This window comes from Dipodomys merriami, unplaced genomic scaffold, assembly GCF_024711535.1.
Source record: "Dipodomys merriami isolate MVZ:Mamm:240054 unplaced genomic scaffold, mDipMer1.0.p SCAF_43, whole genome shotgun sequence".
Taxonomy (NCBI): Eukaryota; Metazoa; Chordata; class Mammalia; order Rodentia; family Heteromyidae; genus Dipodomys; species Dipodomys merriami.
The window spans coordinates 1,032,669-1,045,420 of record NW_027205937.1 but is presented as its reverse complement, the minus strand read 5'-3'; positions in this window follow the sequence as shown (position 1 = coordinate 1,045,420).

Below are 12,752 nucleotides of genomic sequence, written 5' to 3'. Positions count from 1 at the left end.
GTCAGAGTTAGGGTGAGGGTGAGTGTGAGGGTGAGGTTTAGCGTTAGGGTTAGGGTTTGGGTTAGGCTGAGGCTGTGGGTGAGTTTGAGGTTGAGGGTTAGGGTTAGGATGAGGTTGAGGGTGAGAGTTAGGTTTAAAGTTAGGGTGAGGGTTAAGGTGAGGGCTAGTGTGAGGGTGAGGGTTTCGTTTAGGTAAGTGTTAGGGTTAATGTGAGGGTTAGGATTAGTGCGAGGGTTAGGTTTAGGGTTAGTGTGAGGATAAGGGTTATGGTGAAGGTTAGGAAGAGGGTGAGGGTTAGGGTTAGCGTCAGGGTTATTGTGAAGTTTAGGGAGAGGGTTAGGGTTAGGGTGAGGCTTACGGTTAGTTTGATGTTTAGGGTGAGGTTGCGGGTTAGGGTAAGATTTGAGGTTGAGGGTGAGTGTTAGAGTGAGTGTGAGATTGAGGGTGAAGGTGAGGGTTAGAATTAGGGTTAAGGTCCTGGTGAGGGTGAGGATTATTGTTAGGATTACGGTTAGGTTTAGGGTTAGGCTGAGGGAGAGGCTGAGGTTTAGTGTTAGGGTTAGGATTAGGGTTAGCGTTAGGGTGAGGGCTAGGCTGAAGGTGACGGTTAGGGTTAGAGTGAGGTTGAGGGTGAGTGTTAGGGTTAGGGTTAGGGTTAGGCTGAGGGCGAGGGGTGGGGTTGAGGGTAAGGGTTAGGGTTAGGGTTAGGTTGAGGATTAGGTTGAGGTTGAGGTCTCATGTGAGGGTTAGGGTGAAGGTTAGGGTTAGGCTGATGTTTAGGGTGACGGTTTGGTTTAGGTCGAGGGTGAGGGTTAGGGTTATGTTTAGGGTGAGAGTTAGAGTTAATGTTAGGGTTAGGGTGAGGGTTAGGGTGCGGGGTAAGCTTAGGTTTAAGGTGAGGGTTAGTGTTAGTGTGAGGATAAGGTTATGGTGAGGGTTAGGATAAGGGTGATGGTTAGGTTTGGCGTTAGGTTTAGGGTTAGGTTTAGAGTGAGGGTTAAGATGAGGGTTAGGGTAAGTTTAGGGTAAGGGTTAGATTTAGGTTGGGGGTTAGGTTTAGGGTAAGTGTGAGGGTGAGGGTGAGGGTTTGGTTTAGGATTAGGGTTAGGGTTAGGCTTAGGGTGAGGGTGAGGGTAAGATTGAGGGTTACGGTCAGTGTGAGGGGTAGGTTAAGGTTATGATTAGGGTGAGGGTAAGGGTTACGCTGAGGATTAGGGTGAGGGTGAGGGTTAGGTTTAGGTTTAGGGTGAGGGTGAGGGTGAGGTTGAGGGTTAGGGTTAGGTGAAGGGTTATGGTTAGGGTGAGGGCTAGATTGAGTGTGAGGTTTAGGGTTAGCATTAGGGTTAGGGTTCGGTTTAGGATGAGGGTTAGGCTTTGGTTAGGGTTAGGGTGAGGGTGAGGGTGAGGGTTAGGTTTAGGTTGAGGGTTAGTGTTAGGGTGAGAGATAGGGTGAGGGTGAGCGTTAGGGTCAGGGTGAGAGTGGGGGTGAGGGTGAGGGTTTCGTTTAGGGAAGGGTTAGGTTTAGGGTGAGGTTTAGGGTGAGGGTGAGGGTTAGGTTGAGTGTTAGGTTTAGCGTGAGTGTTAGGGTTGGATTTAGGGTGAGGGTTAGGTTTAGTATGATGTTTAGGTTGAGGGTGAGGTTTAGTGTGAGGGTGAGGGTTCGGGTTTGGGTGAGGATGAGGGTTAGGGAGTGCGCGAGGGTTAGGGTTCGGGTGAGATTTAGGGTGAGGGTGAGGGTTAGGGTGAGGGTGAGGGTTAGGGTTCAGTTTATGATTAGGGTGAGGGTTAGCGTTAGGGTTAGGGTTAGGGTGAGGGTTAGGTTGAGGTTTAGGGTTAGTGTGAGGGTTAGGGTTATGTATAGGGTTAGTGTTAATATCAGGATAAGGGTTAGGGTGAGGTTTAGGGTGACGGTGAGGGTTATGGTTAGGGTAAGGGTAAGGGTTACGGTGATGGTTAGGGTGAGGGTGAGGGTTAGGGTTAGCATTAGGGTTAGAGTTAGTGTGAGGGTGAGGGTCAGGGTGAGGATGAGGGTTTCGGTTATGTAACGGATAGGGTTAGTGTGAGGATTAGGGTGAGGGTGAGGATTAGATTGAGGGTGAAGTTTAGGGTTAGGGTGAGGGTTAGGTTTAGGGTGATGTTTAGGTTGAGGGTGAGGGTTAGGGTGAGGGTGACTGTTCGGGTTAGGGTTCGGGTTCGGGTTGGGGTGAGGGTTAGTGTGTGGGTGAGGTTTAGGACTCGGTTGAGTTTTATGGTGAGGGTTAGCGTTAGGGTTAGTGTTAGCGTGAGGTTTAGGGTGAGGCGTATGGTTAGGGTTAGGGTGAGGTTTAGGGTTAGTGTGAGGGTTAGGGTTAGGTATATGGTTAGGGTTATTTTGAGGATGAGTGTTAGGGTGAGGGTGAGGGTTAGGGTTAGCGTTAGGGTTAGGGTGAGGGTTACAGTGAGGGTTAGGGTTAGGGTGAGTTTCAGTGTTAGGGCGTGGTTGATGGTTAGGGTTAGGGTGAGGATTAGGGTTAATGTTAGTGTTAGGGTTATAGTGAGCTTTAGAGTTAGGGTGAGGTTTAGGGTGAGGGTGAGGTTTAGGGTTAGCAATAGTGTTAGGTTGAGTATTAGGGTAAGGGTTAGGTTTAAGAAAAGGTAAGAATGGGGGTTAGGTTTAGGATTAGGGTTAGGGTTAGAGTTTTGTTGAGGCTTAGGGTGAGGGTTAGTGTTAGGATTATGGTTAGGGTTAGGGTTACAGTTATTGTTAGGGTTAGGGTTAGGGTTCAGTTGAGTGTTAGTGCGAGGGTTAGCATTACGTTTATGGTTAGGATTAGGGTGAGGGAGAGTGTGAGGGTTAGGATTAAGATTAGGGTTAGGGTGTGCGTTAGGCTGAGGGTGAGGGTGAGGGTAAGTTTGAGGGTTAGGGTTAGGGTTAGGAGGAGTGTTAGGGTGAGGGGTAGGGTTAGGGTTAGGGTGAGGGTTAGGGTGAGGATTAGAGTTAGGGTTATGTTTGGGGTTAAGGTGAGGTTTAGGGTTAGGCTGAAGTTTAGTTTGACTGTGAGGGATAGGGTGAGGGTGAGATTGAGGGTGAGGCTTAGGGTAAGGGTGAGGGTGAGGGTGATGGTGAGGGTTATTGTTAGGTTTAGGTTTAGGGTGACTGTGAGGCTTAGGGTTAGGATTAGGCTTTGGTTAAGTGTTAGGCTAAGTGTGAGTGTGAGGGTGAGTGTTAGGGTTAGAGTTAGGGTGAGGGTTAGGGTTAGTGTGAGGGTTAGGGTGAGTGTGAGTTTGAGGGTCAGGATTAGGGTGAATGTGACAGTGATGATGAGGTTTAGGGTTAGGATTAGGGTTAGGGTGAGTTTTAGAGTTACACTTAGGGTTAAGGTGTGGGTTATGATTAGGGTTAGTGTTAGGGTTATTGTTAAGGTTAGGTTTAGGGTTAAGGTAAGAGTGAGGTTTAGGGTTAGGGTTAGGGTGAGGTTTAGGTTTAGTGTGAGGGCTATGCGAAGGGTGAGGTTTAGGGCGAGTGTGAGGGTGAGGGTGAGGGTAAGGGTTACGATTTGGGTTAGGGTTATTGTAAGGCTGACGGTGACGGTGATGGTGAGGGTGAAGGTTAAGTTTAGGGTTAGGGTTAGGGTGAGAGTGAGGTTGTGTGTTAGGGTTAGGATTAGGGTTAGGTTTAGGGTTAGGCTGAGAGTGACGGTGAGGGTGAGGGTGAAGCTTAGGGTTAGGCTTAGGGTTAGGGTTTAGGTGAGGGCTAGGGTGAGGGTAAAGGTTAGGGTGAGAATGAGGGTGAAGTTGAGGGTTTCGGTTAGGTAAGAGTTAGGGATATTATTAGGGTGAAGATTAGGTTGAATGTGAGGGTTAGTGTGAGTGTTAGGGTTAGGGTGAGGGTTAGGGTTAAGTTTAGGGTTAGGGTGAGGGTTAGGGTTAGGGTGAGGGTGAGTCTTAGGGTTAGAGGTAGGGTTAGGGTTAGTGTGAGGGTTAGGGTTAGTGTGAGTGTTAGGGTTAGGGTTAGGTTTAGAGTCAGGTTGAGGTTAAGATTTAGGTTGAGGGTCAGGCTGAGGGTGAGGGTTAGTGTTAGGGTGAGGTTGAGCATTAGCGTGTGGATGACGTTTTGGGTTAGGTTGAGGGTTAGGGTGATGGTGAGGCTTATGGTGACTGTGAGGTTTAGGGATAGGTTTAGGGTGAGGTTTAGTGTTAGGTTAAGTGTTAGGGTTAGGGTGACGGTAAGGGTGAGGGGTAGGGTTAAGGTTAGGTTTAGGGTAAGGATTAGTGTGAGTGTTAGGGTTAGTGTTAGGGTTAGGGTTAGGTTGAGGGAAAGGTTTAGGGTTTGTATTAAGGTGAGGGTAAACTTTTGGGTTAACGTTAAGGTTAGGGTGAGGGTGAGGGTTAGTGTTAGGACCAGGGTTAGAGTTAGGGTTAGGGTTATTTTTGGGCTAGATTTAGGGTTAGGGTGAGTGTGAGGGTGAGGGTTACGGTTAGTGTGAGATTGAGGGTGAGTGTTAGTGTTATGGTTATGTTTAGGGTTAGGCTGAGGGCGAGGGTGAGTGTGCGTGTAAGGATTAGGCTTAGGGTTAGGGTGAGTGTTAGGGTTAGGGTTATTGTGAGAGTTAGTTTTAGTGTGAGGATTAGGGTTAGGGATAGAGTTAGGGTTAGTGCGATGTTAAAGGTTAGGGTGAGGGTTAGGGTGAGGGTGAGAGTTAGGGTTAGGGTTACGATTAGGGTGAGGGTTAGTTTTAGGATTAGGGTTAGGGTTAGGGTTATTGTTAGGGCTAGGGTTAGGGTGATGGTGAGTGTGAGGGTGAGGGTTAGCGTTAGGGTTAGGATGAGGATGAGGATGAGGGTAAGTGTTAGGGTTAGGGTTAGGGTTAGGCTGAGGGAGAGGGTGGGGGTGAGGGTAAGGGTTAGGGTTAGGGTTAGTGTGAGGGCTAGGTTTAGCGTAAGTGTTAGTGTGAGAGTGAGGGTGAGGGTGATGGTTTCGGTTAGGAAAGAGTTAGGGTTATTGTTTGGGTGAGGTTTAAATTGAGGGTGAGTGTTAGTGTGAGGGTTAGGGTTAAGGTGAGGGCAAGGTTTATAGTTAGGCTGAGGTGTAGGTTTAAGGTGATGTTTAGGGTGAGCGTGAGGGTTAGGGTGAGGGTTAGTGTTTGGGTGAATGTGAGGGTTAGGGTGTGGGTGAGGTTTAGCGTTACGGTGAGGGTTTGTGTGACGGTGAGGGTTAGGTTGAGTGTGAGGGTTAGGGTTAGGTTTTAGGGTTATGGTGAGGGTAAGGTTTAGGGTGAGGGTTAGGGTGTTGGTGAGATATAGGGTTACCATTAGGTTTAGGGTTAGGATTAGTGTAAGGGTTAGTGTTAGGTTGAGGGTTAAGTTTTGGGTAATATTTAGGGTGTCAGTGAGGTTTTGGGTGAGGATGACGTTGAGCGTGAGGGTGAGGGTGAGGGTTAGTGTTTGGGTGAATGTGAGGGTTAGGGTGTGGGTGAGGGTTAGCGTTACGGTGAGGGTTTGTGTGATGGTGAGGGTTAGGTTGAGTGTGAGGGTTAGGGTTAGGTTTTAGGGTTATGGTGAGGGTAAGGTTTAGGGTGAGGGTTAGGGTGTTGGTGAGATATAGGGTTACCATTAGGTTTAGGGTTAGGATTAGTGTAAGGGTTAGTGTTAGGGTTAGGCTGAGGGTGATGGGGAGGGTGAGGATTAGGGTTAGGGTTAGGATGAGGTTTAGGCTGAGGTTTAGAGTTAGGTTAGTGTGAGATTTAGGGTTTAGGGTTAGGGTTAGGGAGAGGGTTAGGGTTAGGTTTAAGTTTAGGATAAGGTTTAGGCTGAGGGTTAGGGTTAGGGTTAGTGTGAGGGTTAGGTTGAGGGTTAGGGTAAGGGTTAGGGTGAGTGTAAAGTTTAGGGTGAGGTTTAGGGTAAGGGCAAGGGTTAGCATTAGGGTGCGTATTAGGGTGAAGTTTAGGTTTAGGGTTTGGGTGAGGGTTACGTTTAGGTTGAGGATTAGGTTTAGGTTTAGGATGAGGGTCAGGGTGATTGTTAGGGTTAGGTTGAAGGTTAGGGTTTTGATGAGGGTTATGGTTAGGGTGATGTTTATTTTGACAGTGAGGTTTAGCGTGATGGTGAGTGTTAACTTGAGGGTGAGTTTTCGGGTGAGGTGAGGGTTAGGGTGTGGTTGCGGGTTAGGTTTGTTTTAGGGTCAGTGTGAGGGTTAGGGTTACTGTTAGGGTTAGAGTGAGAGTTATGGTGAGGTGTAGAGATAGGGTTAGGTTAAGGGTTAGGGTGAGGGTGAGTGTTAGGGCTAGCGTTAGGGATAGGGTTAGGGTGAGGGTGAGTGTTAGGGTTAGGGTGAGGGTGAGGATTAGTATGAAGGTGAAAGTGAGGGTTTCTGTTAGGTAAGGGTTTGGGTTATTTTTAGGGTGAGGATTAGGTTGTGGTTGAGGGTTAGAGTGAGTGTTAGTGTTATGGTTAGGTTTACGGTTAGGATTTGGGTGAGGGTTAGGTTGAGGGAGAGGGTTAGGGTTGGGTTTAGAGTGAGGGTTAGTGTTAGGGTGAGGGTGAGGGTGAAGGTTAGGGTGAGGATTATGGTTAGGTTTAGTGTTAGGGTGAGTGTTAGGGTTCGGATGAGGGAAAGGGTTAATGTTAGGTTTAGGTTGAGGGCTAGGGTTAGGGTAAGGGTTAGGGCTAGTGTGAGGGCTAGGGTGAGGGTGAGGGTTAGGTTGAGGTTGAGGTTGAGGTGAGTTTTTCAGTTAGGTAAATGTTAGGGTTAGGGTTAGGGTGAGGATTAGGGGAGAGTGAGGGTTAAGGTGAGGGATAGGGTTATGGTGAGGGTTAGGGTTAGGGTTAGGGTGAGGCTTAGCGTTAGGATGATGTTTGGTATGAGGGTGAGGGTTATTGTTAAGGTTAGGGTTAGGGAAAGGGTAAGGTTTAGGGTTAGGGTTACTGTGAGGGTTAGGGTGAGGGGTATTGTTAGGATTAGGCTGAGTGCTAGGGTTAGTGTGAGGGTTAGGGTTAGGGTTAGTGTGAGGATAAGTGTTAGGGTGAGGTTTAGGATGAGGGTGAGGGTTAGGATTATCGTTAGGTTTAGGGTGAGGTTTATGGTGAGGGTTAGGGTTAGGGTTAGGGTGACGGTGAATGTTAGATTTAGGGTTAATGTGAGGGTTATGGGTAAGATGAGGGTTAGGTTTAATCTTACAGTGAGGGTTAGGGTGAGGTTTAGGGTGTGGGTGACGGTTAGGGTTAGGGTGAGGGTGATGGTGACGGTGAGGGTTAGGGTGAGGGTGAGGATTAGGGTTAGGGTGAGAGTTAGGGTGAGGGTTAGGGTTAGTGTTAGTGTGAGGATTAGGATTAGGGTTAGGGTTAGGGTTATCATGAGGTTAAGGTTAGGGTGAGGTTTATGGTGAGGGTGAGGATTAGGGTTAGCATTAGGGTTAGGGTAAGGATTAGGGTTAGGGTTAGGGTGAGGATGAGGGTTAGGGTTAGGGTAAGGATTAGGGTTAGGGTTAGGGTGAGGATGAGTGTTAGGGTTAGGGTTAGGATGAGGATTAGGCTGAGGGTTAGGTTTAGGGTTAGGGTGAGGGTGAGGGTGAGGGTATGGGTTAGGGTGAGGGTTATGTTGAGTGTAAGGTATAGTGTTAGGGTTAGGTTTAGTGTGGGCGTTAGGGTGAGGCTTAGGGTTTCTTTTAGGGTAAGGGTTAGGGTGAGGTTAAGGGTTAGGGTGAGGGTTAGGTTGAGGAGGGATAGGTTTATGATTAGGGTAAGGATTAGGCTGAGGGTTAGGGTGAGGTTGAGGGTTAGGGTTTGGGTGAGTGTAGGGTAAGTGTTAGGGTGTGGGCTAGGGTTAGGGTTAGGGCTAGGATGAGATTTAGGGTTATGTTGAGGGTGAGGTTGAGTGTTAGCTTTAGGATTCGGTTAGGGTGAGGGTGAGGGTTAGGGATAGTGTTAGGTTTATGGTGAGGTTTAGGGTTAGGGTTAGGGTTATGGTTAGAGTTAGAGTGAGGGTCAGGTGAGGTTTAGGGTTTGGATTAGGGTTAGTTTTAGGTTTAGGGTGAGGGTTAGGCTGAGGTGTAGGGTTAGGGTTATGGTGAGGGTGAGGGTGAGTGTTAAGGTTAGGGTGAGGGTTAGGGTGAGGGTGAGGGTTAGGTATAGCATTAGGGTTAGGGATAGGGAAAGGTTAGGGTTAGGGTTAGGCTTAGGGTGAGGGTGGGGTTTAGGATTGGCATTAGGGTTTCGGTTAGGGTTATGTTGAGGGTTAGGGTTAGGGTAGGGTTAGGGTGAGTGTGAGGGTGTACGTTAGGTTTAGGGTTAGGGTCATGGTTAGGGTTAGGGTGAGGGTTAGGTTTAGGGTGAGTTTGAGGGTAAGGGTTAGGATTGAGGGCTAGGGTTAGGGCTAGGGTGAGTGTTAGGGTTATGGTGAGGGTGAGTGTGAGGGTTAGGTTTAGGATTAGGGTCAGGGTGAGGTTTAGGGAAACGGTTAGGTGTAGGGTTAGGGATAGATTTAGCGTGAGGCTGAGGGTGGGAGTTACGATTTGGATTATTGATACGTTTAGGCTTAGGCTGAGGATGAGTTTGAGTGTGAGGGTGAGGGTTAGGGTTAGGGTGAGTGTTAGGGTTGGGGTTAGGGTTAAGGTTAAGGTGAGGCTTATGGTTAGGGTTAGTGTTGGGATGAGGGTTAGGCTGAGGGTTAGGGTTAGAGTTAGGGTGAGGGTAAGCGTTAGGGTGTGGGTGAGGGTTAGGATTAGGCTTAGGGTTAGGGTGAGAGTTAAGGTGAGGGTTAGGGTTAGGGTTAGGTTTAATGTTAAGGTGAGGGTTAAGGTGAGCGTTATGGTTAGTGTTAAGGTTAGGGTGAGGGTGAGGGTGAGGGTAAGGCTTAGGTGACGGTTAGGGTGAGGGTGAGGAATAGGGTTTTTGGTGAGGGTAAGGGTTAGGGAGAGATTTAGGGTGAGGTTTAGAGTTAATGTTAGCATTAGCCTTAGGATAAGGGTGGGGTTTGGTTGAGGGTTAGGTTTAGGGTTAGGCCGAGGTTGAGGTTTAGGGTTCGGGTTAGGGTTAGGGTTCGGGTTAGGCTGAGGGGTAGTGTTAGGGTTAGCGTTAGGGTGAGGGTTAGTGTGAGGGTTAGCGTTAGGTTTAGGTTTGGGGTTAGGCTGAGGATTAGGTTTAGGGTGAGGGCTAGGGTGAGGGTGAGGTTTACGGTGAAGGTTAGGGTGAGGTTGATGGTGACAGTTAGGGTTAGGGTGAAGCTTAGGGTGAGGGTGAGGAATCGTGTTACCATTAGGTTTAGGTTTAGGGTTAGGATTAGGGTGACAGTTAGGGTTAGGTTTAGTGTTAGAGTTCGAGTGAGGGTGAATATGAGGGTTAGGGTTTTGATTAGGGTTAGTGTTAGGGTTAGGCTGATTGGTAGGTTTAGGGTGAGGGTGAGGGTGAGGTTTAAGGTTAGGGTGAGTGTTAGGGTGAGGGTGAGGATTAGGGATAGCATTAGGTTTAGGGTTAGGGTTACGGTGGGCGTTAGGGTTATGGTGATGGTGAGGGTAAGGGTTAGGTTTAGGATCAGGGTTAGGCTTAGGCGGAGGGTTAGGGATAGTGTTAGGGTTAGAGTGAGGGTTAGGTTTAGGGTTAGGTTTACAGTTAGGGTGAGGGTGATGGTGAGGTTTAGGGTTTGGATTAGGGTTAGGGTTAGGGTTAGGGTGAGGGTTGGGCTGAGGGGTTGTGTTAGGGTTATGGTGAGGGTGAGGGTGAGTGTTAAGGTTAGGGTGAGGGTTAGGGTGAAGGTGACGGTTAGGGATAGCATTAGGTTTAGGGATAGGGAAGGGTGAGGCTTAGAGTTAGGGTTAGGTTGAGAGTGAGGTTTACGTTAGCATTAGGGTTTCGGTTAGGTTTATGTTGAGGATTAGGGTTAGGGTAGGGTTAGGGTGAGTGTGAGGGTGAGGGTAAGGGTTAGGGTTAGGGTTAGGGTCATGGTTAGGGTTAGGGTGAGGGTTAGGTTTAGGGTGAGGTTGAGCGTAAGGGTTACGGTGAGGGCTAGGCTTAGGGTTAGGGTTAGGATAATTGTTAGGTTTATGGTGAGGGTGAGGGTGAGGGCTAGGTTTAGGATTAGGGTTAAGGTCAGGGTGAGGGTTAGTGATAGGGTTAGAGGTAGGGTTAGGGTTAGAGTTAGGGTGACTTTGAGGGTGAGGGTTACAGTTTGGATTAGGGTTAGGTTTAGGTTTAGGCTGAGGTTGAGTTTGAGTGTGAGGGTGAGGGTTAGGGTTAGGGTGAGTGTTAGGGTTGGGGTTAGGGTTAAGGTTAAGTTGAGGGTTAGGGTTAGAGTTAGGGTTAGGATGAGGGTCAGGCTGAGGGTTAGGGTTAGGTTTAGTGTGAGGGTAAGCTTTTGGGTGAGGGTAAGTGTTAGGATTAGGCTTAGGGTTAGGGTGAGAGTTAGGGTGAGGGTTCGGGTTAGTGTTAAATTTAGGGATGGGGTGAGGGTTAGCTTGAGGTGTTAGGGTTAGGTTTAGGGTTACGGTGAGGGTGAGGGTAAGGCTTAGGTGAGGGTTATGGTGATGGTGAGGGATAGGGTTTTTGGTGAGGGTAAAGTTAGGGGGAGTTTTAGGGGAAGTTTAGGTTTAATGTTAGCATTAGCCTTAGGGTAAGGGTGAGAGTTAGGGTGAGGGTAAGGGTAAGGGTTAGGGATAGGGTGAGGATTAGGGTTCGGGTTAGTGTTAGGGTGAGGGTTAGGCTGAGTTGTAGGGTTAGGTTTAGGGTTAGGGTGAGGGTAAGTGTGAGGGTAAGTGTTAGGGTGAGGGTTAGGGTGAGGTTGAGGTTTAGGTTTAGCATTCAGATTAGGGTTAGGGTGAGGGTTAGTGTTAGGGTTAGGATTAGAGTGAGGGTGAGGCTTAGTGTTAGCATTAGTTTTAGGATTAGGGTTAGCGTGAGGGTTCAGGTTAGGGTTAGGATTATGGTTATGCTTACGGTTAGGCTGAGGGTGAGGTTGAGCGTGAGGGTGAGGGTTAGGGTTAGGCTGAGGGTTAGAGTTTGATTTAGGGTTAAGTTTAGGGTGAGGGTTAGGGTTAGGGATACGGTTAGGATGAGTGTTAGGGTTAGGTTTAGGGTTAGGGTGAGGTTTAGGGTGGGGGTTAGGGTTAGGGTTAAAGTGAGGGTTAGGGTGAGGGTACGGGTTAGGGTGAGGTTTAGGGTGAGGGTTAGGGTTAGGGTTAAAGTGAAGGTTAGGGTGAGGTTAAGGGCTAGGGTGAGGGTTAGGGTGAGGGTGAGGGACAGGGTTATGGTGAGGGTAAGTGTTAGGGTGAGGGTTAGGGTGAGTGTGAGGGATAGGTTTATGGTGAGGGTAAGGGTTAGGGCGAGGTTTAGGGTGAGGTTGAGGGTTAATGTTAGCATTAGGGTTACAGTGAGTGTGAGCCTTAGAGTTAGGGTTAGGGAGAGGTTGAGGATTAGGGTTAGGGTTATGGTTATGGTGAGGGTTAGGCTGAGGGTTAGGGTTAAGGTTGTTTTTAGGTTGAGGGTTAGGTTGAGGGTTAGGGTTAGGTTTAGGGTGAGGTTGAGGGTGACGAAAAGGGTTAGGGTGAGGGTTAGAGTGAGGTGGAGGTTTAGGGTTAGCATTAGGGTTAGGGTGAGGATGAGGATTAGGGTTGGGGTGAGGGTGAGGGTTAGTTTTAGCATTAGGGTTAGGGTTATGGTGAGGGTTAGGGTTAGGGTGAGGGTGAGGTTGAGGGTTAGGGTTAGGCTTAGGATTAGAGTTAGGGTATGGTTTAGGCTGATGGTGGGGGTAATGGTGAGGGTGAGTGTTAGGTTTAGTGTGAGGTCTAGGGTCAGTGTGAGGGTTAGAATGAGAGTGAGGTTTTCTTTTAGAAAAGGCTTAGGGTTAGAGTGAGGATTAGGGTGAGGGTGAGGTTTAAGGTGAGGGTTAGGGTTCTGGTTAGTGTGCGGGTGAGGGTGAGGATGAGGATTAGGGTTAGGGTTAGGAATAGGGCTAGGGTTAGTTTTAGGCTGAGTGTGGGGGTGAGGCTGAGGGTGAGGTTGAGGCTTAGGCAGTAGGTGATTGTTTGTGTTAGGGTGAGAGTTAGGTTGACGGTGAGGGTTAGGGTGAAGTTGAAGGTTACGGTTAGGGTGAGGGTTCGGGTGAGGGTTCGGGTGAGGGTTCGGGTGAGGGGTAGGGTTAGAGTTAAGATGAGGGTTAGGGTTAATGTGTGGATTTAGTTTAGGTTTAGGGTTAGAGTGAGAATAAGGGTTAGGGTGAGGGTTAGGATGAGAGTGAGGGTTAGAGTTAGAGATAGGGTTAGGGTGAGGGTTTGGGTGAGGGTTAAGGTGACGGTTAGGTTTAGGGTTTGGGTTAGATTTAGGGTGAGTGTTAGGGGTTGGATTAGGGTTAGGGTTAGGTTTTGGCTGAGGTTGAGGTTGAGGGTGAGGGTCAGGGTTAGGGTTAGTGTGAGTGTTAGGTTTGGGGTTGGGGTTAAGGTGAGGCTGAGGGTTAGTGTTAGGATTAGGGTTAGGTAGAGGGTTTGGCTGAGGGTTAGGGTCAGGGTAAGGGTGAGGGTAAGGTTTAGGGTGAGTGTTAGGGTTAGGGTGAAGCTTAGGCTGAGGCTTAGGGTTAGGGTGAGGTTTAGTGTGAGGGTAAGGTTGAGGGTAGAATGTTAGGGTGAGGGTTAAAGTGAAGGTGAGGGATAGGGTTAAGGTGAGGGTAAGATTTAGGGTGAGGTTTAGGGTGAGGTTGAGGGTTAATGTTAGCATTAGGGATACAGTGAGGGTGAAGGTTATCGTCAGGGTTAGGGATATGGTGAGGCTTAGGGTTAGGGTTATGTTTA